We start from the raw sequence: 26624 nt of genomic DNA on the forward strand, positions 1-26624 counted from the left end.
GGGACTGCAGGGTATAGGCCTACAAAACTGAGAGTACTCTGCCTGGACATGGGACGCAGGCGGGATGCTCCTGGTCATGTGCTCGATCAAAGACCAGGCCAAGAGTGGGCATGTATGTGCCCATCAGGGCCTGGAAAAGGCTGATCTGGGCCACCCCCTTGCCTCTTCTACCTCTGTTTTATTCAAAACCCCTACATTAGTAATGACCTCTAGGAAGTTATAGAATCTTGTGCTTCTATCACTAACCCCCCACACTACTAAAAAGAAAACAGTGGACGTGCATACCAAAGCAGCCAATAATATTGGGGGAACAATTGTTAGAAGGTGAATTTGTTTTCAATTTATGAGTGGTGGGTCTCTACCTGCCTCTGTAATGGATGGGGCTAGTGTGCAAGCACCCACAGTATCTTCAGGACAATCTCTGTGTGGTGTTCACCTTTATAATGTTTGTACTATCATTTAAAAAAACATGTGGATAGTAGTTTGCATAAATTATGTGCGGAGGTACAGGGTCACTTGAAAAATATTAAAGCTGAGCTTAACCCCCTTAGGTGCAGCCTTGCAGACTGATCAGAGAGATGGTGCCACTACGGTATCTACAAACAGTAATTTTGGCCTTGCAATAGTGAAAAATGAATTTAGCAGCATTTCACTATCAGGACATGTAAAGCACACTAGTACATGTCCTACCTTTCAAATACACTGCACCCTGCCCATGGGGATGCCTTCGGGCTACCTTAGGGGTGACGTACATGTAGTAAAAGAGAAGGTTTGGGCCTTTGCAAGTGGGTACACTTATCAGTTTGAATTGGCAGTTCAAAACTGTAGACCCAGACACTGCAGTGGAAGGTCTGAGACATGTTTACATTGCTACTCAGGTGGGTGGCACAATCAGTGCTGCAGGTCCACTAGTGTCATTTGATTTAAAAGCCCTGGGCACACATAGTGCACTTTACTAGGGATGTACCGGTAAATCAAATTTGCCAATCATGGACAAACCAATCCAATTTAGACTGAGCTCTTGCACTTGAGCACTGGTCAGCATTGGTAAAGAGGCCAGAGTCCTAAAACCAGCAAAAATGAAATCCAGCACAGGATCAAAAAACAAGAAATCAGAAACAAAAAGTACAGGAGAAATTATGCCAGGAGCTGACAGGTCTAACAAGAAGACATCATTCATACATACAATAACAGTTTCATCATTCTCCCAACTCCTGCTTGACAAGTTCCAAAGTAAGGTTTCTCTTTTAGGAAACATTCAAATATACTACTCAGGGTTTTCTGGCTTTAGGGCCTTCTTTTGCCATGAAAGTTACAAATGCATTCAATTTAACAGGGAGCCTCAAACTAATATAAAATGACATCCATATTTGATTATAAAATATTACTACATTCTTGATTATATAAGTGGTGATTAACACTAGGCTACACTGAGCATATAAATAACAAAGTCAAAAGTAACATTTTCACAGGTGTCATTGGCTTGATCTCCCCCGGGGCCATGGCCCTCACTAGGGACTTACCAATAAACCACTAGGTGTGGTACCTGTTTCCTGTCCCCAGTATCTTGACAAATGCCACATTCAGCATAAGAGTAAAGTGGGATAACATGGGCCCCAATGGACCAATTTACTTGGATTTTTAGAGTTTTACTTCTGGTAGTGCAGTCCAACCACTAGGATTACTATTTCAGGTCTCTTGCCCAGTACATTTTTTTGTTATTTTAGGCCCTCCTGGCTTCTGAATTTTAGGTTTATATGGAACTTTTTAACTGACTTTTGACATGTGGTCTTCAGCAGTAGCACTCAGTGTCTCTAAAGGCAGATCACACTGCCTACATTCTCCAGGTTCCCTCGGGGGAGACCAGACTGTCTGCACTCTCCAGGTGCGATGGCCTCCTACCTACTTTCAGGGCATCTGTGTACCAGGCGTCAGGCTAGTGTACCCCTTCCTTGGGCGCCTCTAGCTGAACTGTTGCACCACATTCCATGGTAACCCTCCCCTCGAGGGTCCTCAGCAATTCTACACAATACTGTCCAGCAAAGGGAGTATCCCTCCCCTCCATATGGTGGTTGATCCACATCGTGGGTCCTTCATTCTTCTTCTGTAGTTCCTCTTCTCAAAATATCTCCCTTGTATAGAGTTTTAAATTGGGTCCCTCCTCCTTTTTATGTAGATTCTCTTCTTCTCAAAGTTTATCACTTTTGCAGGAGTTTAAAAGTGGAGGTGGAGAGTCCCTGCCCAATCCAAGGATGCCACATCACCCATCTAACACTAATGGGCACCTCCTGGGAGCAGCAGATAGGCTGGTCCACACCTTGCATAGCATCCGGGGATTTTCCAAGATGGCAAAATAAAGCTTAGGTTTGAAAGGGCTCTCCTGGATCTTACATTTGCCCCTAACTGAAAAACGGGTTCCTTTCATCCAAGATTGCAAAAGGAATCCATGGGCTGACTTATTCCAGAGGTCAGTCGGAGGCCTTTTTCTCTCAGTAAGAAGGAAATAACCAAGCTTATCTTTGAAATTATCATTAATTAGCCTATGCAAATTTTTCCCCACCCTCTTCCTCTGCCAAGAGAAAGGTAATCCCATCCAAATAACCCTCCAATCTTAGGGAAGTTCTGATCTAAATGGTGGCCAGCAGACTATATTAACTTGACCCAGCAGAGTAATTCATAGCCTGAATCTCATGAAGAATTGACTCACAGAAATATTACAAAACCCAAAATATGGAAAGCCACACAAATATAGCCAAATTAACGTTGTATTTTGTATGTTTGGGAACTTTATAAACATTGGGAAAACTACTTTATACATAGGTCTATGCTGACCCAATCCAAAATTAATGTTTTTCTGCAATGTTCATCTAGAGTGTGAATACATCAAAGCACTACATTTGAACAGTGACATGTTGCAAACTCACACTCTATTTAAAAAGAAATATGAATATTTACTTTTGGTGGCCTAAATGAATGATAACGCCTCCATAAGCTATGCTCAATGTATTGAAGTTCTTATCCATGGCAGGCTACCTGGTAGATACAACACTGAGTTAGACAGTAGTTCTATTCTCTCAGCCAGCACATATTTGTACATGACTATGCACATGTGTAGCCTGTAACCAACACAGAGCCTCTTACCCCAGCTTTTGAAAGCTGAGCACTGCTGGTTGTCATCCAAAAATATTTTTATCGAAACTCACAGTGAGTGAAACTCAATTATTGAGAAACAAGAGCAACGGTCCAATAAACAGAAGCCCAAATCCAAAATTCTATGAAGGTTCTAAGTAGGTCAGAAGCCACTTTTCACAGCAGCACAAAGAAGACTGATGTATGGATAAATGGGCAGGTAATAGCCAGTACACTTGTGAGTCTTGGTCAGGAGTTACTACCTTTGATGACAGTTGTTGGATTTGTCCCTTGTTACGGGGTCATCCCCAAACTTTTTGCCTTCCTCCTCCTATTTTGTCTGACCTCTTGATGTTGGCTGTAGGACTCTGAGCACTTTATCACTGCTGATCAGCGCTAAAGTGCATGTTCTCTCCCTTCTAAAGTTGGTATGATTGGCTTAAACCTAAATGGCACATTTAATTTACCTGTAAGTCCCTTGTACAGTTGTATCTCTATATCCCGGGCCTGTAAATTAAATGCTACTAGTGGGCTTGCAGCGCAGCTTGTGCCACCACAAAAGTAGCCTTTCAAACCTGTCTCAAGGCTACTACCGCAGGGACTGCATTCACAGTTTACTGCCACAGGGACCTGGCATTCCAATTTACTTGCCAGGCCTGGAACTCCCCTTTTACTATATATATGTCACCCCTAACATAGGCCCTAGCTAGCCCTGTGGGCAAGGTGCCATTTATGTAGAAGGCAGGACATGTGCCTGGGTGTAGCCTGTCCTGGTAGTGACAAACAGCCTACTTGGTTTCTCACTGCTGTGAGTACTACCTTGCTCATAGGATTGCATTGGAAATGCTCTACCTTATGTCTAGGTGATATTGTCTAATCCATGAGGGGTAGCGTAGCCATGTTTGGTATGGTTGTAATGGTATTGAGAAATGCTGCTTACTGGGGTAGGTAGATTTTTTATTACCATTATAGAAATGCCACTTTTACAAAGAGGACATTTCTTTGAGCTTATGACTCTGGTGTTTTGTAGCTTCACTCTAATCTACGTCTGGGGCAGCGTGACAGCTGGGCTTTGTGCATACCTTTCAGACAGCCTGTACACAGGGAGGGTGGAAGTGTCACAGAAGTGGATCAACATATTGAACGGTCTTCCTGGGCTGAGAGAGGGAGAGGCAGGGCACATCTGCATTTGTAAAGACTGTGCCCTGGCCTCACACAAAGGCCTCATTTGTCCCCCCTCCTGCTGGAGGAGAAAGGGGAGACACCTGGAACCGGTCCGTACTGTTTGGAGCCCGTTTTCCCCCTTTTGTGGAGACTGCACAAAATAAGTTTAAGTACAAGGGGTCTTCCCCCACATTTTTAGACAGTCCGTGAAGACGGAACTACTTGCTGCTGGATAGGACTCTTAAGCTGCAAGGAACCACCATCTGGACTGCTGGACTTGTGACTCTGGACTGCTGCCTAAATTTGTTGGGCTGCAGAAGGAACTACAACCTTGCTGGGTTGCCTTATGTGCTGGCCTTCTGCTGCTTGCCTGCATTTGGTGCTCTCCAGTTGTCTCCAGGGGCTGGGTGGAGTGCCCCCCTTCCCTCCTGCCTTCTACATTCCCGCACGAGTAAAGCGATTATTGCTTGGGGGTGCAAGCTGCACTGTCCCCCCAGAGGGCTAACCAGTGTGTGCTGGGTGTGGCTCGAAAGTTCCGACCAGTGTGGGGCCAGCTGTCCAAAAACTGTGTCCTGAGCGCTGCCCTCTTGTGCCTTAGTGGAGGGCAAGTGCTGTGATCCCTGTGTACTCCTCTCCCCGCTAGTGAGGAGAAACGAATATGGAAGAGAACCCGTGGCGGAGGCTTCAAACAGTTTTAGCTGAGCACAGACGAGGTGCGCTCCATCTAGTGCCCCAGGGGCACCAGCATGCAACCATTCCTGATGTGGGGACATGTTGACTCTGGCAACGACTCTGCAATGGGAAATCGTTAGCGGGAGGATTGGCTAGAATCCCCCGCGTGGCCCAGAGTGGTGTGCTCCCCCCCAATCCACGGAGCTCAGAGAGGAAACCTGTGGAGCTGAGTGAAGCGTCGGGCTGTGCCGGCAGTGGCTGTGATGCACGCTCACGATCAGCCACACTAACAATGCTGCACTCAGGGTGAATGGGAGAAGTCTCCCCGCCAGTGCTAATGAGATGCAGGTGTCCCCCCCCCCTTTATCACCACATACTTGTTGTGAGGGGCATTGTGTTGTGGAGACTGTTGGACAAGATGATATGATCTCTGTTAGGAGCGCAGGAGCTCCTGAGCTCGAGGTAGTGGGCTCTGCTACCTACCGTATAATCCCTAAAAGAAGCGCTGTAGGAGGCGCTGTGACCTTTGGGCAGAGGGTGTTCTGGGATGATCAAGATATACAGAAATCTGCACCTCACCAATCCCACTGAGCATTTTTTACTGAGGTTTCCGCTTTCCTTCATTAATGAAATAACTATATCACTGCAGTGGAATGCCTCTGGAGCTGTTCTCTTTTAAATTTGACATTTTTCCATGGTGTTTTCATTTCGTAGGGAACTACATCTCCTGGATTCCTGCGGCTGCCATCTGTTTTTTTCAATGTGCTGCACTATCTTTCCTCAGCGCCTCATGGGACATTGACATCTGTCTTATAGATTCTTTTTGATTTTAATATGCCTATTCTCTACTGAGTCAACATCCCCCTGTTGTCTTCAGTCCTCTTCTCTTAAAATTGATTTGGGGGCCTTGTTGGCTTGCTGCACATACCATTTTAACCAAACTTTACCTCAATTGTTCTTATTTGGGCAAAATTAAGAAACTTTTAGAGTCTGACATTATATCAGATTCTGACCACTCGTCAACAATTCCTTTAATGGAAGCTTCAAATTCCTCTTTTGAAATGGCTCAAACTAACTCCGCTCGTCTAACGACTTCAACGCTTTTACCCTAGAAAACAATTTTAGCATCCTCTGCCAATAAAACACACAAACAGACCCTCCTTCTCTTCCGAAATCTAGATCTCCTATATCTCTGGATGCTGTAATTGAGGAGATTCAGGCATTGAGACCATTTATTGAGGAAACTAACACTGATTTCAAAACCTTGATGATAAATTGTCTTTGTTAGACCTGGCATGTTTGGTGTGGTCTCCCCTATCTTTTTTGCCGCTGCTTCACATGTTTTGACTATGTGCTGGACTCTTTTTTTGCTGTTTTTGTACTCAGGGCCAGTAAATCAAATGCTACTAGAGGGCCTGCAGCACTGGTGGTGTCACCCACATGAGTAGCCTTGTAAACAAGGCTTAGACCTTCTACTGCAGTGTCTGTGTGTGCAGTTTTAAACTGACAATTCGACCTGGGACGTGTACCCACTTGCCAGGCCAAAACCTTCCCTTTTCTACATGTAAGGCACTTCTAAGGTAGGCACTAAGTAGCCCTATGGGCAGAGTGCAGTGTATGTTAAAGGTAAACATGTACTGATGTGTTTAACATGTCCTAACAGTGAAAGACTACTAAACTCAGCTTTCACTGTTGCAAGGCCTATCTCTGTCATAGGATAACATTGGGGATGCCTTTAAATTTAATTGAAGCGCAGATTCCCTTTGGGAGCAGATAGAAATTTGGAGTTTGTGGTCTCTGAACTCACAATTTAAAAAGACATATTTTAGTGAAGGTGGTTTTTATATTGTTAGTTTGAAAATGCCACTTTTAGAAAGTAGGCATTTTCTTGCTTAAACCATTCTGTGCCTCTCCCTGTTTGTGAATTCTGTGTCTGGGTCAGACTGACAGTTCGGCTGGTGTGAATTCCCTCTAGACAGTGTGACAAAGGGAGCTGGGGAGTAGCCTGCATATCCTGATGGGCCATCTGTGCTAGAGTGGAGGGAGGAGTGGTCACTTATACCTGAATGGGCTGTGTCTGCCTTCTCACAGTGCAGTCTCCAACCCCCTGGGGTGAGTCTGGAGCCTGGCCTGGGCAAGGCAGGATCTTGTGAACAACAGAGACTTTCCTTTGAAGTAGGCCTACTTTAAAGGCAGAGAGGGGTATAACCTTTGGACCCAAAACCCAAAATTTTCAGATTTTTTCAAGGACTCAAGAGAGACCTCTGCCAAGGAGAAGACCTAAAGAGCTGAGGAGAAGTACTGCCCCTGCCTGTGACTTTGCTTTATTGGACTATCTGGCCATTTCTGCTTCTTCCTGTGAAAGGGGACAAAGACTGGACTTTGTTGAGCATTCCTGCTTGAGATAAATCTCCAATGGCTTGTGTTAAGCTTGCCTCCTGTTGTTGAAGTCTCAGGTCTATCAAAGGCTTCCTCTGTCCTTAGGGCAAAGGTGACTTCTATGCCCTGGGACATATCCCCAACATCATTGGTGCCATTGATGGTACACATGTGGCATTTGTACCCCCCACATTTGTACCCCCCACAGGAATGAACAGGTGTACAGAAACCGGAGAAGCTACCATTCGATGAATGTGCAGATGGTGTGTTTAGCAGACCAGTACATCTCCCATATGAATGCCAAGTATCCTGGCTCAGTGCATGACGCTTACATTTTGAGGAATAGAAGCATCCCTTGTGTGATGGGGCAACTCCTGAGCCACCATGCGTGGCTAATAGGTGAGGCCAAGGTCCTGACACAGTTGAAATATGTGTCTCGGTATGGGGTTGTCCCTAAGGGTTAGTGTCTGTCTAACAGTTGTCCCTCGACTATTGCAGGTGACTCTGGTTACCCCAACCTGTCATGGCTACTGACCCCAGTGAGGAATCTCAGGACAAGGGCAGAAGAATGCTACAATGAGGCACATGGGCAGGTGGATTATAGAACGCACCTTCGGCCTCCTGAAGGCCAGATTCAGGTGCTTCCATCTGAAAGGTGGTTCCCTATACTACTCACTGAAGAAGGTGTGCCAGATAATCGTGGCCCGCTGTATGCTGCACAACCTGGCTTTGCAACTCCAGGTGCCTTTTCTGCAGAAGGATGGGCCAGATGGTGGTCTTGTGACAGCTGTGGAGCCTGTGGACAGTGAAGAACAGGAGGCAGAAGAAGAAGATGTTGACAACCAAAACAACATCATCATGCAATACTTCCAGTGAGACTCAGGTAAGAAGATGTAACTGCTTCCCACATCTCATACTATTGTTGGAGCTAGCATAAGTCTGTCATTTTCACTCAGTGTATGGACCCTGACTTGTTACTTTTCCTTTCCATTTCACAGATCTGGGTCCCACTTTGTGCCCTCTGCTATGTTTACTGCTGGCCTACAGCTGTGTTACATTCGTATGTAATCAAGTACATTGACATTGCTATATTCCAGAGATGTTGCAATTACACATTTGTGAAAGCACAGACTGACTCTAGATTGTTTTGTGATTCAATTGTGTTTATTTCTGTACAAATAAGTGGAGGGGGTTGTAAAATGGCTGGGGTGATGGTTGAGGAATGTACATGGGAGAGTCTAGTCTATTTGTTTCACAGGTGCATTGTCTAATGGGGCATAGGAAGTGGAGCAATGACAGTTTAAGGTGGACAGGGTGTCAAAGTGGGACAGAAGGATGACATTCAGAGGGGTCTTATTTCCTGGCAGGGGACTTGGCAATGTTCTCTGTCTTGTTCCTGGATCTCAGGGACCGTTTGCGGGGTGTTCTCCATCTGCAGGGGGTGGTGTGCTGGTGGCCTGTTGTTCCTGTGGCGGTGCCTTCTGTCCACTAGCGCCAGCGGAGGTGGAGGGCTGTTCTTTGTCCAGGTTAGTGTCAGGGGCCCGTTGGTGTGCCACTGTGCCCCTCCTGGTGTTGAGAACGTCTGCCAGCACCCCTGCAATGGTGACCAGGGTGGTGTTGATGGACTTCAAGTCCTCCCTGATCCCCAGGTAGTGTTCATCCTGCACCCACTGGGTCTCCTGAAACTTGGCCAGTACCGTGCCCATGGTCTCCTGGGAATGGTGGTAAGCTCACATGATGTTGGAGAGTGCCTCGTGGAGAGTGGGTTCCCTGGGCCTGTCCTCCCCCTGTCGCACAGCAGTCCTTCCAGCTTCCCTGTTATCCTGTGCCTCTGTCCCCTGAACCGTGTGCCCACTGCCACTGCCCCTAGGTCCCCGATTGTCCTGTGTTAGTGGGGTTGCCTGGGTTCCCTGTAGTGGTGGACACACTGCTGATCGACGTATCCTGGGGACAGAGGGATGGGCCCGCTAGGTGGGTGCTGTGGCGGTGCTTCCTGAGGGGGGAGGTTCAGTGGTGGTTTGTGACTTTGTCAGGGGAACCGACTGTCCCGAGGTCCCTGATGGGCCGGGCTGGTCATCTTGATCCAGGTGTGCAGAGCTGCTGTCATCACTGTGGGCCTCTTCTGTGGGGGGACTGGATATGTCTGGCACCTCCTGTCTGGTGACGTTGGGTAGGGGTCCTGTTGGGGTGTAAACGCATAGTTATTGTATCTGTGTGTGTCATTTTGTGCAATGGGTGAGTTACCCTCTACTCCTGTGCTTGCATTATTGCCGTGGCCCTTGTGTGATTGGTGATTTTGGGGCATGGGTGAGTCTCTCTCCTGGACATGCTTTGGTGATGGGTGTCCATGCATTGGTGTTACCTGCAGGGCTTGATTTCGGGATGTGTGGGTTGTGTTAGTGGGGTATCTGTGGGTTGTTGGGGTGATGAGTGTGAGGGTGGGAGTGTGTGACGGCATGCAGGTGGGGTGGGGGGATAAAGTAGTAAAGATTTGCCTTACCAGAGTCCAGTCCTCCTTCTACTCCTGCGAGGCCCGCAGGATGCATGATCGCCAATACTTGCTCCTCCCATGTTGTTAGTTGTGGGGGAGGGAGTCCACCGCCAGTCTTCTGTACAGCAATCTGGTGTCTGGATACCACGGAACGTACCTTTCCCCGTAGGTCGTTCCACCTCTTCCTGATGTCATCCCGTGTTCTTGGATGCTGTTCCACTGCGTTAACCCTGTCGACAACTCTGTGCCATAGCTCCATCTTCCTTGCAATGGATGTCTGCTGCACCTGTGATCCGAATAGCTGTGGCTCTACCCGGACAATTTCCTCCACCATGACCCTGAGCTCCTCCTCAAAGAACCTGGGGTGTCTTTGAGGTGCCATGATGTGGTGTGGGTGATGTGTGAGGTGCTGTCTGTTGTGATGTGATGTGTGAGGGGACGTATTGGTGTGTGTTGTTTGAGGTGCGTGGATGTTGTATGAGTGATGGTGTTGTGTGCCTGTGGATGCTGGTGTTGTGTTAGGTAGTCTCTCTCTCTGGCCTTCTTTCAGAATTTTGGTTGTCAGGGTTTGTGGGTGATGTGGGTGATGTGGGTGTGTGTTTTATATTGGATTGGGTGTGTGGGTGTGGTGTGTGTATGTGTATCAGGTGTGTGATTTTTAATTGTCCAATGTGGTTGTGTTTTGTAAATGTGTGTGTATTTTGAGAGCGGCGGTGTGTACTGACAATGATTTACCACGGTTGAAAGACCGCTGCGTTGATTCGTGGGTCGTGATACTGTGGGCGTATTCCTGTTGGCGTGACGGTGTAGGTTTTGGTATCCCCAATTTATCACTGACCTTTGGTGTGGCGGACTTGTGTGGGTGTCTCTATTGTGGAGGATTCCGAGCTGTGAGTCGTAAGACCTGTAGCGGAATTCCGCTGCCGCAACGGTATGTTGGCGGTCTTCTGCATGGCGGAAAGCGGGATTTACCACCAGGGTTGTAATGAGGGCCTTAGTACACTAACAAGAAACTCATTTTACAGAAACAGAGGCATTAAAGCTTAAACAAAATTCAGTGAGGTCAGTTTTTGTTTCTCCTACTTCTACTAAGAAAAATTGAGTAGTTATTCTATGCCATAGAAAGTTAAATTGTACTGTTATTACTCAGGAAAATGACTCTGAAGTTAGATGGTTGATTGTAAAAGTGTTTATAAATGATGTGTGGCTAACTTTTTTAATGTATATGGACCGACCCAAGCAGACTTTTTATTCTGGCCTAATATTACTAAGAATGTCTTCAATACAAAGGTGAATTGTTTCTTTTAGGTGGGACTGTAACCAGATTATGGATCCTTTTACTGACCAACAATCTCAAATTCGTTTTTCTCCTAATATGACTCACAAGCGATTTCATTTCACTATCTCACAAAACTCTTTAGCTGATGCATGGTGATTATGCAATCCCAATTCAAAAGAATACTCTTTTTATTCCCCCTATGGTTTTCTTTCTCGCTTAGATTATATTTTTCCCAATAAATCACTAACGCAAAACCTCACTTCCATCACTATTGAGCCTATTGGTATATCTGATCAAGCCCCCAATTGTTGACCTTGATTTGGTCCCATTACACCCTAAATCAAATAGATGGAGATTTAATAACACTCTTTTGTTAGATCCAGTCTTCTCCACCTAATTTATTTCCTTTGCTAATGAATTCTTTCTGTTTAATACAACTTCAAATATAACTCCCCAGTTATTTTGAGATAACTTTAAGTCTGCAGCTCGCGGTTTCATTATTGACTTTGTCTCTAAAAAAAAGAATTATTTTGCTAATTAACAGAAACTCTTGCTATGTAATATCAAAAATTTAGAACACCAATTATATACCTCGACCTCAGACTCCACTCCACAAGAACCCATTCAAACCAAATTGGATTTCAATATAAAATACAATGGTCAAGCCTCCTCTATATTATTAAGTAATAGCGCCCAATACTTTGGTGGCCACAATAAATCAGGGAAGCTGTTAGCTAATTATCTGAAGATCCAAAAAGAACACTCTTTTACTGAATCTATTCATTCATCAGATGGAAAACATTCATTCAAAGATGGAGACATTTTGGATTAATTCACAAAATTCTACAAAAATGTATGTACTCCGGAACATACAATTCACTCTTGTCTTATCGAGACATATTTTAATACTATTGCACCTCCTGACCATAATTTATTTGATTTTGATCGTCTTGAATGTGATTTATCATTTTCAGAACTAACCAAAGCACTTAATTACATAAAAAAGGGAAATCAAAGGCCCAGATGGATTTATAGTAGAATTCTATTTAAATTTCTCCAATATTTATGCCTCCTAAAGTCCTGCAAGTGTTTCAATTTTCCTTTCTCACTGGCAAGGCTGCAGGTATTTTTCAAGAAGCTACTATTTGTCTAAGTCATAAGGATGGCCAGAACCCTACACAATGTAAAAATTATTGTCCTAAATCCCTTGTAAATGTAGATTATAACATTGTTGCCAAATTACTTGCTTTACAACTTAAACCACTTTTGCTTAAATTAATCGATAAGGAGCAATGTGGCTTTGTCAAAGGTCGATTGACCTCAGATAACTCTAGACTATTTTTAATATATTAAATAAAGCTTCTTCTCTTTCTTATCCCCTGGCAGCTATTTCTTTAGATGCTGAAAAAGTCTTTGACAGAGTGAATTGGTCCTTTTTTCTCGAAGCACTGAACTGGCATGGTTTCGGCTCTAAAATAATTTCATTTATATCTCTGCTTTATACAGCTCCACAAGCCACTGCATTAGTTAATGGACGTGTATCCACTATTTTTCCTTACAATGAAGAGTTCATCAAGGTTGTTGATGATATCCTCTTTTCTTTGTTTTAGCCCTTGAACCTTTCCTTTCTCATATTTGAAAAAATAACTCTACAGCAGGATTCCAACATGGTGATAAACATTTAAACTTATCTGCCTATGCAGACAATATTCTTCTTTTTCTTTCCAGTCCTGATATCTCAATCCCTGCCATAAATAATGAAATTACAGAGTTTTCATCTGTTTCAGGTTATAAAATGAATTCTTAGTAAACAGAAATGTTGCTTATTACTAAATTTTATACCAAACAATCCTTGTACTCTACTGGCTTTCATTGGATTGGAATAATTCTAAAATGAAATGCTTAGGCATTTGGTTTACTAACTCTACTGTAGAGTCAATCAAAATGAATATGAAGGAATGTCTCAATAGAGTTGATAAATTGCTATCCTCTTGGAGTCCACTTGATCTGTCATGGTCGGGTAGTCTGATGATGATTACTCCCATTTTATTATAGATTCTATCCACGATTCCAGTTCATACCAGTTATTCACTTCTTTCCAAATTTGTTTGGAATATGAAAAATATCTCAAATTACCCTCTCACATTTTAAGAAACCCAAGCCTGGTGAAGGTGCGAATTTTCCAGACTTTCAGGCATACCATAAAACTTTTTGTCTGAAACAAGCTGCCAAATGGTTATCGAGTATCTAGTCTACATTTACGCCCTTATGGCTTGATATTGAACTTTCCTTACTTGCACCTTTCTCTACTAAGGAAGTTCTAACATTGCCTTCAAAATGCATCATGATCTCTTCATCATTATTTAATCATACTTGTTTTTTGGTAAAGCCTTATTACCAGATAACATTTTTATCTAGAGACTCTTTTTTACATTCGCCCTTTGGTATAACCATCATATTACTATAAATAACATACACCTACATTGGAAAATGTGGAGACAAATGGGGATTATTTTGGTCCAAGACTTATTTGACGGTCTAAATCCTCGTTCTTTCCCTCAATTTCAAGTAGTTTTTAATTGTCTTTTTGGCATACATTTTAAATTCTTATGGAAACTTTTGGATATTCTGTATTCACTTTCACTAGATTCCGTACTCTACCCCCTCCTCTCCAGATTAACTTTTAAAATTATTGGCACTTAGGGTCTCATTCTGAGGCCGGCGGGCGGCGGGAACCGCCATATGGCCGCTCCGCGGTCGAAAGACCGCGGAGGCCATTCTGTCTGTCCCGCTGGGCTGGCGGGCGACTGCCAGAAGGCCGCCCGCCAGCCCAGTGGGAAACCCCTTCCCACGAGGAAGCCGGCTCCGAATGGAGCCGGCGGAGTGGGAAGGTGCGACGGGTGCAGTTGCACCCGTCGCGAATTTCAGTGTCTGCTAAGCAGACACTGAAATTCTTTGTGGGGCCCTCTTATGGGGGCCCCTGCAGTGCCCATGCCATTGGCATGGGCACTGCAGGGGCCCCCAGGGGCCCCACGACACCCCATACCGCCATCCTCGCCCGCCAGGAACAGGATGGCGGTACGGGGTGTCGGAATCCCCATGGAGGATTCCTGAGGGCAGCGGAAAACCGGCGGGAGACCGCCGGTTTTCCCTTTCTGACCGCGGCCAACCCGCCGCAGTCAGAATGCCCTTGAGAGCACCGCCAGCCTGTTGGCGGTGCTCTCGTGGTCGTTGACCCTGGCGGTCAATGACCGCCAGGGTCAGAATGACCCCCTTAATCCTGAAGCTTCTCTTATATACAAATATTTTCTAGCTTAGATCCTTCTCGACTTAAAACCAAGGTAGAACTTACTTGGGAATTGGATTTGGGATGTGATTGGACTATTCTCCGCTGAAACAAAATATAATCTAGAATCTTTAAAATGTCAAGATATCATACGCCTTTATCTATGGCCACATTTTCGAATATGACCAGTTTAGCTTGTTGGTCATGTGGATACCCTAATGGAGACTTACTTCATCTTTTTATGTCCCTTTATTGCCGCTTTTTAGAAGAACATTTGGTCCCAATTTATCATAACTTTTAACTTACATTGTCCTATGTCGTAATCCTTCCTTATTTAGGTAGTTTAACAGATATTATAGAATTACAATCACAGTAAAAAATATTTTTTGACCTAATGTTGGCCTTATCTTTTCAGCAAATCATGATTAATTGTTAATCTTCAACTAACATATAGTTTACTGCCTGATGGAATAATGTTTGTCACTATCATTGGTTAGACACTACCTTTACTTCTTCATGCAGACCATATGTTAAGAGAGATTTATATTGGTCTCCACTAACACATTTTCTAAATAAAACTGCTAAGCAATGTACTAACCCCATACCTTCTGAAAATTTTAAGCCTCTGCAATTTGTAATTTGTAGATGTATTTTCAAATACATGGTACTTGTTCTTCCCATTAGATTTACTTATTACTATATCCTTCTACCCAATCTCTAATTGTAGATTTACATTTCTTCCCCTTTTTGTTTCTCTCCATTATACTCTTTTTCTCTCCCCACTGAAATTATAAAATTATAAACAACTTTTTTATGATTGTTAACAGTTCTGTATTTTAAATGTTCGTTGTCAACACCAGAGCAATACGCACTCTATTGGTGACAAAAATGCAAAAACCCAGCACTCTCAAAGCAAAGTAATTTATGCATTGTGCTGATATGTTGTGGTTTAACCTTTTGCATTGCAGAGTTCAATCCTGAAAACTTATTTTTAATATGCTTACAAATACTGTTCCTTTGCAATGTATTGCTGCAGGTTTTCAGAGTGTGTTAGGGTGTGGCCCCTTTCCAGGGCCTTCCAGAGATTTTCCCTGCAACATGCCTGGGCGTGGTTTTGGCCTGGGCCAAGACTCTATAAAAGAGAGCCAGCCCAACCCCCAGTGCTCACTATTCAGAGGTCCTGGTGCAGAGCAGCAGCTTCCTCCTGAGCTCCTGTCCCGGCGGCCTATTTGGATATTCCAGTCTTCTGCCCTAATCCTTCATTGGTGATCATTGTTCCAGGCGGTAAGACGGTGGTTGGACTGTCCTGACACCGTTATTTAGAATTTTCATATTCTTGGTTTAAATTCTGAAATGAGTAACAGATTACTTGCGCACTACCATTTCTTGACATTTATATGGTAAGACGCGCGATTTATTTCACAAAGGTTTGACTTTGCTATTCATTGCGCTACCATTTCTTGACATTTACATGGCGGCTTAAGAATCGCCAAGACGCACGATTCGTTTTATGGTGATTAAACATTGTTGTCCATTGCGCGCTACTATTTCTTGACATTTACATGATGTTTTATGAATTGGCAAGACGCACAACTCGTTTCATGAGCATTTAACTTTGTTGTTCATTGCGCGCTACCATTTCTTGACATTTTACATGGTGGCTTAGGAATCGGCAAAAGAAGAGCGATTCGTTTCATGGTACTTTGATCTTGTTATTTATTGTGAGCTGTTATTCCTTGACATTTACATCATGTTTTACGAATCGGCAAGACACGCGATTCGATTAATGATGATTTGACTTTGATATTCATTGCGTGCTACCATTTCTTGGTATTTTACATGGTAACACTCGAATTGGCAAGACGCACGATTCTCTCCTCGAGTTTAATTCATGTTGTTTATTGTATGCTACTATTCTAAGATATTTATTATGTAATATTTGAGTTGACAAGTTATGTGATTTGTTTCCTGAATCCATATTGTGTTATTCATGGTGCACAATCCTTTTATGGTGTTTACTATATATATATATATATATATATATATATATATATATATATATATATATCAGCAATATGCGCAATGTGTGTTGAAACATTTTAAGAGTACACAGAAGGCCAGAGTTTCTAGATGCAATATTGTATGGTCCTAGTATACATTCTCAAAACAGGATTTATATGACTGGTTTAAAATTTAGTCAGAATGTTTTTTGCTGATTCTCATGTAAAGGAAAGTACTTGAATAAAAAAGTTTTCATTTAATTCATCTTGATTCCCCTACAGGTATCCAGCCATCTTGAAACTTAGTCATTTTAAACTTAACTCTTAGATTGTTCATGTTTTCAGAGTGACTAGGCTTAGAATCATAGTCTAGTATTGATTTCAGGAGATATAATTTTCATATTGTGTGTTCTAACCTTTTTCTTACTACAGGTCTCCTTCCCAGCTGTTCCCTTCCTAATCCCCTCTTTCCCTCTAGGACTCTCTCAGTCTCTGTGATTTATCTATTAGAGTCTTGGAGCTGTTCAGTGGTGGACGTGCTGGGAACGTACACAGACCCCGAGGATCTGGTGACTCTGACATTTATGTTTGTTTATATTAAGTATTTTTCCACTGTATTTATTCTTAAATAAAGCTGATTAAACTAAAAAAGAACAGCTATGACAATTCATGCATAAAGCATCTAATTAAATTGCATCACTTCATTCGATAAGATGAACATAGTAAATCAAGAAAAGAGTGACTGCGTGGCTTGTAAAACATACATGATCCTCCACTATGCTTACACTACTGATTCAGGAGGAACTTTGTTATATGTGAGCTAAATCCTCCTCCTCGTAAAGGCATTTTGGCTAATATATTTGCATTTAAGTTGAGATTAAATATCATTTTCACAATGTTTTGTACATAATATGCATTTCTAAAAAACATAAAAGAATCGATGGAAGGGATGCAATTTACTTCAAATCTAAAGATATGGAGTGCCTAAAGCAAAATGATAGAAATTGATCATGAAAGAAATGAGGAATTTTTGGATGCAACCTAAAGTGATTAGGGATTGGGAATGTAGTACGGTTTGTGACCATTTGTATGTAAAAGCTTTTCAAAATATTAATTGTAAGTACTATCATATTTTATGAAAGCAGTGCATCCAAAATTAAGGACTATATCAATTCAGAATGAAAAACTCATCCATAAATGATGATCCCACTTTTCACACACTGACCCTGTGCAATTTTGGTATTCCAAGCAATAGCCTTAGCAACAACATTGATGAATACCAACATCATCAGCACCTTCCTCACCTCAAGCTCTGACACCCCTTTTATTAAAACACCTCATCTGCATCCAGCTGATTTTGTCAACTATCAGCCTTTAGGTTTACTCCCTGCTATGACAAATTGGGTTTTTGGTTGACTGGGGTGTGAGCCCTGGTCAAGCAGCAACCCAATTTCTTGTCAGGGTATGGGACAAGCAAACCCTAAATGAACCTGTGCTCTTCCTCTAGTCACTTGGCACAGAGCAGTCAGGCTTAAATTGAAGGCAATGTGTAAAGTATTTATGCATCACTTCAAACAGTAACACAGTGTCAACACCACACAAGAAGGATCACGCACAGGGTTAAAAATAGAATGTAATTTAATCAATAAAGCAAAACCAAAACAACAAAATTCAATCAGTAGAATTTTAGTTATTCATTTTTAAAGAATAAACTGTAACGTAGCACTTGGAAGCAACACATGCTAACCAGGGATATCTGGTACACCGGACTGGGACAAGCACAGTTCGGCTGCAATGGAGCACAGGCCGGATACAGGGACCCAGTTAGGTTCACTGAACAAAGTGCTTTAAGTCCTGGTTGCTGAACATTGTGTGGCTCCGTTTCAAAGAGGTGTTGTGCAGCTAATGTGATGCAGTGGTTCAGAGATGCGGTGAGTCTGCGGTGTGAGGTCCTGTTTGATGGGGCTTGTGATGCCAAGATCAGTGTCAGGGATGCATTGCGCAGCCATGGCGATGCTTCAGCTCTGATGAACGATGAAGCTACGATGTGGAGCTTAAGCGCCGTTGTAGAGGCTGCCATGAACGAGGGATGCACGTACCTGCTCCAGGGAAGCAGCGCACAGTGGAAGTTCCAAAGCGATGCGTCAAACCCAAGATGAGGGATTTGGCAGTGATGCAAGTCTTTTGCACCAGTCCAATCCATGCAGCATTAGCGATGTGTCGGTTCTGCTCAAGGATGTGCTGCTGAGCCGAGATGCGTTGGTTCTGATTGGAGATGCACTGCTCAGCAGAGAAGATGCATTGGTTTCTCTGTGAAGCACTTTAGGCGCATTTCGAAGAATCCAGAACTGGGATGTCACCACCTGGCACGGTAGACTCACAGACTACATAATCCAGGTGCAGAAGCAGCATGGTTAGAAGTCTATTATGTTTCTGAGACGTCAGATAAGGATGCCAGCCAACTAGCCCTTGGAGTCACTCTGGGTTCTGGGTTGAAGAGATGCAGGTGCAGTCCTTCCCACTCCAAGGCACAAGGGCAGCAGGCAGTAGACCAGCACAGCAAAGCAGGAGTTCAGCAGAGTGCGGTCCCGCAGACTGGCAGTCCTTCAGCAGGACAGCAGCCCTTTTTACTTTCACAGGTCCAGAAGTGTACTGAAGTGGTGGTGTCTGAGGTCCAATTCTTATACTCAGTGGTGCCTTTGATGTGGAGAAGACTTATAAGACATCCCTTTGAAGTCCACAGGTGTCCTGCCCTTCCTCCCCTCATTCCAGACTAACTATAGTGGTTGTGCAGCCTTTTGTGTGGGGGCAGGACACAGCCTATTCAGATGTAAATGAGGCTGTGTCCAGTTCCTCTCTCTCATCCTGCCTAGGATGGTCTATCATGCAACAGATGGCCCAACAAGTCACACCTAAACTCCCATTGTGGGTGGCTGTCTAGGAGGAATACACAAAGCCCAATTGCCAACTATGCCCAGTCATGTGACCAGAGACAGGCACCAAATGACTAAGGCAAGAAAATGTCAGCTTTCTAAAAGTGGCATTTTCAGAATTGCAATTTAATATCCGGCTAACCATGAATTAGGATTTTAAATTGTGATTCCAGAGACACCAAACTTCAAGGGGTTATCTCTTTCGATTTAGAAACTAAAGTAAAGTCCTACTTTTTAAATACATTGCACCCTGCCCTCTGCGCTGTCCAGGGCCCACCCAAGGGGTGACTTACATGTCTTAAAAAGGAAGGGTAGGCCTGATAAAAGGTTTATTTTGCCAGGTTGAAACAGCAGTTCAAAACTGCACACAGACATAAAGGGCTACTTAAGTGGGTGGCACAATCAGTGCTGCAGACCCACTAGTAGCATTTAATTTACAGGCCCTGGGCACAGTTAATGCATTTTATTAGGGACTTAGAAGTAAATTAAATATGCCAATTGGAGATACACCAGGGTTATCATGTTTAAGGAAAGAGCACAAGTACTTTAGCACTGGTTAGCAGTGGTACAGTGTGCAGAATCCTAAGGTTAGCAAAAATGAAGTCAGCAAAAACAGGAGGTCTGAAAGCAAAACATGAGAGGGAACCACACCAAGGATGCCTGGTTCAAAACTTCCTATTATTCAGATAATTGTGAAATACCTTGCTGACTGGCTATTCAAATATTTTGAAGCTCATGAGGCCTGGTCCCAAACAGGCCTGCACCTACCTCATGGGATGGTGGTCATCCTGGTGGCAGCCCTCGATGATTACTGATTTGGGAAACCAGGCCACAATATTGGTGCATGATCTTTTTCATGCCTTTCATTTGGTTGTTCAGACTAGTTCATCATGATTAGAGGTGTGACTCTCGAATGCCATTCGACAATGATTTTTGTCATTTCTTTTGTCTCTATTGATGATTAGGGTTGTTATGCCTGAAGTAGACATGTTGGAAGAGCCACCAGATGGATCACCGGCAAATAGATAACCATCTAAATTTTAACTTGGCCCACAAAATCCATGGTCTTAGAATTGTGTTCCTACTTTTCTTGGTAGGTGAGACTATTGTGCCATGAAACCTTTGATGAAAGTGTGCAGATAAATACTAAGGGCCATATCAACAAAGAGCTTGCTCTGTCATCTTTTTAACACAGCGATAGTGCATTCACTGCTCCATATTTACAAAGAGACGCCATTTGGTGAAATGTGTCACTTTCTTCTCCAATGCAACAATTTTCACCTGTTCTACAAGCGTCTGTGTGAGGTAACGTTAATCATATGTAAGGTGGGCATGGAGCTCCTTCAACTCCAGCAGGGAGCACCAAGAAGAAGATGACTGCCACCCCCACAGAGGTCGCACAGGAGAAGGGAGCGGATATACCAGCAGAGGACTACTCTCATTGATCACAGGAAGTAGGAGGTCATCACCTACTATACTGCTCAGGAGGGAGCCCATCGTCCAAATTCTATAACAGATTGCACCGAGGCTGCAGACAGTATCACAGAGGTCCACCAACATCCCTCTGCAGGCTAGGCTCCTCGCTGTATTACACATGCTGCTGTCTGGCTCATTCCAAACCACCACAGCCAGAGTGGCAGGAATATAGCAGTAACATTTTCTGCATTACTCCCCTCCATCCTTAATGCCATCATTAGCCTAACACCACAGTACCTCATGTTCCCCAACGCACAGCAGAAACAACTAGAAATCAAGCAGGGATTCTATGCCATTTTGGCTTTCCACATGTGTTAGAGGCAATGGACTGCACTCATGGGCAACTGCTGCCTCCTTTTGATGCAGGACAGCACTGCAATCCTGCATGCTGCACTGCCCTGCATCAAAAGAAAAGGGCAGGAATGCACCATATCTCTAAGATACAGCACACTCCTGTCCTTTTGCCCTGCGCTGATGCACAATGGGCTGCCATGTGTCAATGCAGGCACCCTTTCACCATGATGTAAGGGTGTCTGTGTTGCAAGGATGATTGTTTTTGTGCAGGAAGGAATACCTGCACAAAAACAATCAAGAGTAGTGTTTTCCTCTTTCTATGTGTGCTGCAGAATGCAAGGATGTGGTGGAGTCTTTTGATCAGCATGTGGTGGGATTCGGTGTTGGAAGCTGCCAAGTGGTTGAGGAGGATCAAAGCTGCTGTTTCTCCTCAGTTGAGGAGGGTTCTGATGTCACTGGTAGCTGTGATCAGGGTGGTTTCGGTGCTGTGATTGCTGCGGCAGCCCGATTGGGAGGCGTTTAGTAGCTGGCTCTGCTGCAGGTATGTCATGATTTGCTTGTTGATGATCTTTTCCAGTAACTTCACTGAGAATGGGAGCAGGGTGATTGGCTGGTAGTTTTTCAGCTTGCTGGGGTCTGTCGACGGTTTTTTGAGTAGTGGTTTGACTTCAGCATGTTTCCAGGCGTCAGGAAATGTTACAGTTGTGATAGAGGTGCTGAGCAGAGTGGTAAGTTCCTGGATGATCCTGTGGTTTCCAGGATTGATGATGTGGTGCGGGGGTGGGTCTGTGGTAGCTCCAGAGTTGATGCATTTCATGGTGGAGGTAATGTCCCTGGTGGAGAGGATGTTCCTGGTGGTCAGTGTGTGGTTTGTGTCAGTTACAGTAGTGGCGTATCGGTCAAGTAAGTCCATAGGTGTCGGTTGGGGGTTGAAGTTTCTGTATATGGTTGTGATCTTGTAGTGTAAGAAGTGGGTGAGGTTGTCGCACAGCTCCTCAGAGGTTGTGATGTTGTTTTCGCTGGCAGTGGGAAGAAGGATTCATTCACAATGCTGAAAAGTTCCTTGGTGTTGTTGGCTCTGCTTAGATGTGTGCTGCAAGGGCTGTCTTCTTTGTTATCCTCAGCAGGTTGTGGTAGAGGTTGAGGGAGGTGTTCAAGGTTGCTCTGTCAGAGGTGTCCTTCCTGGTGTGCCATCTCCTCTCCAGCTGTTTGCTGTCTCGTTTCGCTATTCTGAGTTCTTGGGTGTATTAGCTGGCCTTTTTTGAGGATTTTCTCAGGATGTTGCTCTTGATGGGGACAATGCTGTTGGTGCAATTGGTGATGAAGGCATTAAAGTTTCTCACTCCCTCTCTGAGGTTGGTGACGGTAGCAGGGTTGGAGGTGTTGAGGGTGTCCGCCCAGCTGGTTTCTGAGATTTAGTTCCACCTCCAGTGGGGGTGCTGGTCATCCTGGAGGTGGTTGTGTGGGGGCTGGAGATGCTGACGTGGACTATGAAGTGATCAGTCCATGTGAGTTCTGTGACATGGCTGTATTTGACGCAGATGCTAGAGGTAAAAATGGGGTCAAGTATGTGGCCTGCAGTATGTGTAGGGTAATGGACAATAGGGGGTAATCTAATGCTGCTCATACTGGAAGGAGATGTGCAGTGTTGTTGTCATTGGGGCTGTCAATGTGAACATTTAGTGATGTTACAGAAGCTGGACTGTGGGCCTGGAGGCCGGTATGCGAGGGTGTCATCCATGTGGAGCTTGAAGTTGAGATGTTCCATTGGGGTGGTGCTGCTGTTATGGTGGTGGTACACTGTATGGTCTCTTTGTTTATGATTGCTCTTCCTCCTCCAAGCTTGTTGGTGTGGTCCTGAAGAGTGGTTTTATTTCTGTCAGGCATCGCTGTGGCAATGTGGAGTTTAGCCAAGTCTCGGTGAGGAAGACGATGTAGGATCCGAGAGTGGCAATGATGTCCCATAATTTGGTGGAATGCTTGAATAGTGAGCTTGTAATGAGGCAGGCACATGTGATTTGGTGTTTCGTGTCAAGGGGTGTCTTTGGTGTGTTCATGGTGGGGTTGGTCGGTAGGCTGGTGTGTGTGCTGTGGCAGATGAGGTGGCAGTGGGTGCAGGTGAAAGGTCCTAATGTGGAGCGTGCGTCAGCACTGTGGCAGTGTTTGTTGCGGTGTCTGAGGTCGAGGGTGAAGAGCTCAGTGATGAGGTATCTTCAGGGAGAGGGAGGACTAGGGGTTGTGGCGCTGGGCGCGGTCCAGGCACAGATGGGCAGAGGCCCACCTGCTGCATGCATCCCCTGACCAGTTGTGCTGCGGCCTGCAATAAGTAGGTTTTGGGGTGGGTGGGGCTTCTCTTGGCAGGAAGTACGGTGAGTGGGAAAACCCACTTGTTAGTTTCAGATTTTTTTAGGATAAGATAGTTTAGGTCATGTAGCATAGTTTAGATTAGGTTTAGTTTAGTGTAAGTAGGTTAGGAAAGTGTAGGTAGTTTTTTTTGTATTTAGGATTGGCTGATTTTTCTTTATGTAGGAAGTTGGCTCTGTATATACTATACTAAAGTAAGGTATAGTGTGCACAGAGTCCAGTGGATCCCCAGAGGCTTGACAGAGTCTAAAGTAGATAATACTAATGTTCTCTTTTGTGGTATTGTGGTCGAGCAGCTAATCTTATCAGAGGGTAGTGCTAAGCATTTGTTGTACATACACTGTCAAGAAATGAGGCACACACTCAATGACTAACTCCAGGCCAATGTCTAAGTATCAAAAAATGTACTTTGTTATTTTATTTCTAGAACCAAAAGGATCTTTGTTGTAGTTAAGTATCATTTAAAAAATTTATCACTTTTAAATATAAAATGCACTTTGTTTAGGATTCACAGATAAAACAGTTTTCAGGTTAGTCATACTTTTCACTTTCAAAAGTAGACAGCACAATTATCATAGAAAGCAACGCAGTCCTAGGGGATGTCAAGTAACACAACAGTGTGCAGGTCAGTACTTGACATGCAAACCCAGTCAACAGGGGTTAAGCTGTCCACAGGCCAAAGTTTAGAAAGACACCAAGGGTGCACCACCAGCAACATAGAGACGGTGGGGTGCAGAGATCAAAGTTGGTGTCGGACACCCAATGTAATCCTATGGAGACTGGGCGTACTTAGAAAGAAACAGCTTGCAGGTAAGTACCAGCGACTTCAGGGCGTGGACCTGGGGAGTTTAGATCGGTCCTGAGGGAGCCACAGGTCAGCATCAAACACACCCCATCAGTGGCAAGGGGCGGCCGGGTGCAGGGTACAAACACAGTGTGAGGTGCCGAATACTTTTCAATGGAGGAACCCCTAGGGGTCACAATGAGGCTGCAGACTTGGTCCAGGGAGTCAGCTGTAGAAGAGCAACGGCTGGAAAGGTAGGTAGAGAGCCCACTGGATGCTGCTGGACCATCAGTTATGTTCCCCAATGCCAGGGGGCTGTGCATGGAGGGGTACTTTTAAGCATTAGGAAATTCTTCACCAGAGCTGGTCGCGGTCAGTGGAGCCTCTGGATTTAGGCTACAGGTCTCAGCATGTTGGTTGGGAATGGTCAGCCTAGGTACTCCGGGTCGAAACAACCGGGGACCTCCTCTGTACCAGTGGGCCACCTGGACTCAGACCGTGGCCGTCCGGTGCAGAGTTGGCAGAACTCACAAATCCAGGAGGGTTTGGAGTCCTTCTTGGAGGTTTCTTTGTACACAGGGCTGCTGTCCTCAGGACATCTTGGCCCTTGGGTAGGCAGGCAGTCCTCTGAGGGTTTGTAGAGGTTGCTGGTCCTGCAGGATGCATCACCTTTTGTAGCAGGAGTCTTGAAGCTACAGACAGGCCGGTAGGGCTGGGGCCAAGTCATTTGGAGTCGTCTCTGCTGGAGTGGCTCGTCAGTCCTTCTTCTTTTCTCAGGTCATCAGGAAGCTGAAGAGCAAGTTTCAGGGGTGCACCTTAATTATTGATCTAGGGGTGTTAAAGGGGTCAGAGGGCAGGAGCCAATGACCACTGACCCTGAGGGTGACTACACCCTTCCTGTGCCCACTTCCTTTAAGGAGGGGGGAATATACCTAACCCTATTGGCTATCACCCTTCAAAACAAGATGGAGAGTTCTGCCAGGAGGGGTTCACCTCAGCTCTGGGCACCCTAGGGGTGGTCCTAACTGGGGTGGACACTCCTCCTGGTGTTTACTAATTTTCCCGCCAGACCTGCTGCCAAATGTAGGGCTTGATCCGGGTGGTGGGCATCTCCACTATGTGGAGTGCCCTGAGGCAGTATAACAAAAGGCAGGAGCCTTTGAGGCTCACCACCAAGTGTTACTGTTCCTCCAGGGGGGAGGTGTGAAGCACCTCCACCCAGAGCATGCATTGTCCTTAACCCTGAAAGGACAAATGCTCTCACCCCACGGAGTCAGAAACTCATCTGGTCATGGCAGGCTGGCATAGACCTGTCAGCCACATACTAGAGAGATGGGTGAATTTCAGAGAGCATCTCTAAGATGCCCTTTATGTGCATTTTTCAAATAAATCAAACACTGGCATCAGTGTGGGTTTATTGAGCTGAGAAGTTTGATACCAAACTTCGCAATATTCAGTGAATCCATCATGGAGCTGTGGAGTTTGTAATGGCAACCTCCCAGCCCATGTACTCAATATGGCTACACTGCACTTACAGGGTCTAAGAATGGACTTAGACACTGTAGCAACATATTGCTCATGCAGCTATGCCCTCACCTGTAGCATAGTGCACCCTGCCTTAGGGCTGTAAGGTCTTCTAGAGGGGTGACTTACATATGCCACAGGCAGTGGTTCGTGGGTATGGCACCAAGAGATGGATGCCATGTCTATCTTACCTTTTTCTCCCCACCAACACACACAGTCTGCAATGGCAATGTGCATGTGGTTGGAAAGGGTTCCCTTAGGGAAGCATAATATCTACTGCATCCCTTAGGGATCCTCTCTGGCCACAGGGTCCTTGGTGCCACTGATGTGTCAATTGTGGAAACTATGGTACAGTTTAAGTGAAGATCCCAGGTGGGGGGCCTGGTTAGCAGGATCCCAGCACACACTCACTCAGTTTAGCATCAAATATCAGGCAAAAAGTGGTTGGTACTGCAAAAAGGGGCCAGTTTCCTACACTTTCCATAAAGTATATTTGAAATAGATTCAAGATTCTAGCTCATGGTTTCTATATAGGTGTTAACATATGTGCCTACTTGTATTTTCCTGTGCTAGAATTGTTCTTAGATGTGTGACTTGATGAAATGCCAATGGAGACGATTTGGTCATGTTGGACATGGAATGACATTATGATAGACAAACATAGTTGTGCTATCTAAGTCACACTCCTAATGCGAAAGCGGAGACAGGCTGAACCATGTTTCCACACTTTATTGCTATGTGTGTGTCTCATGCCACTGCATTGGAGGTGTCACGATGTGATGCCATTCCCAGGAATCTGGGAGCTCTGTGATCACACACTGATCGACAGGCCCTTACACACTGAGCCTT

This window comes from Pleurodeles waltl, chromosome 4_1 (assembly GCF_031143425.1).
Source record: "Pleurodeles waltl isolate 20211129_DDA chromosome 4_1, aPleWal1.hap1.20221129, whole genome shotgun sequence".
NCBI lineage: Eukaryota > Metazoa > Chordata > Amphibia > Caudata > Salamandridae > Pleurodeles > Pleurodeles waltl.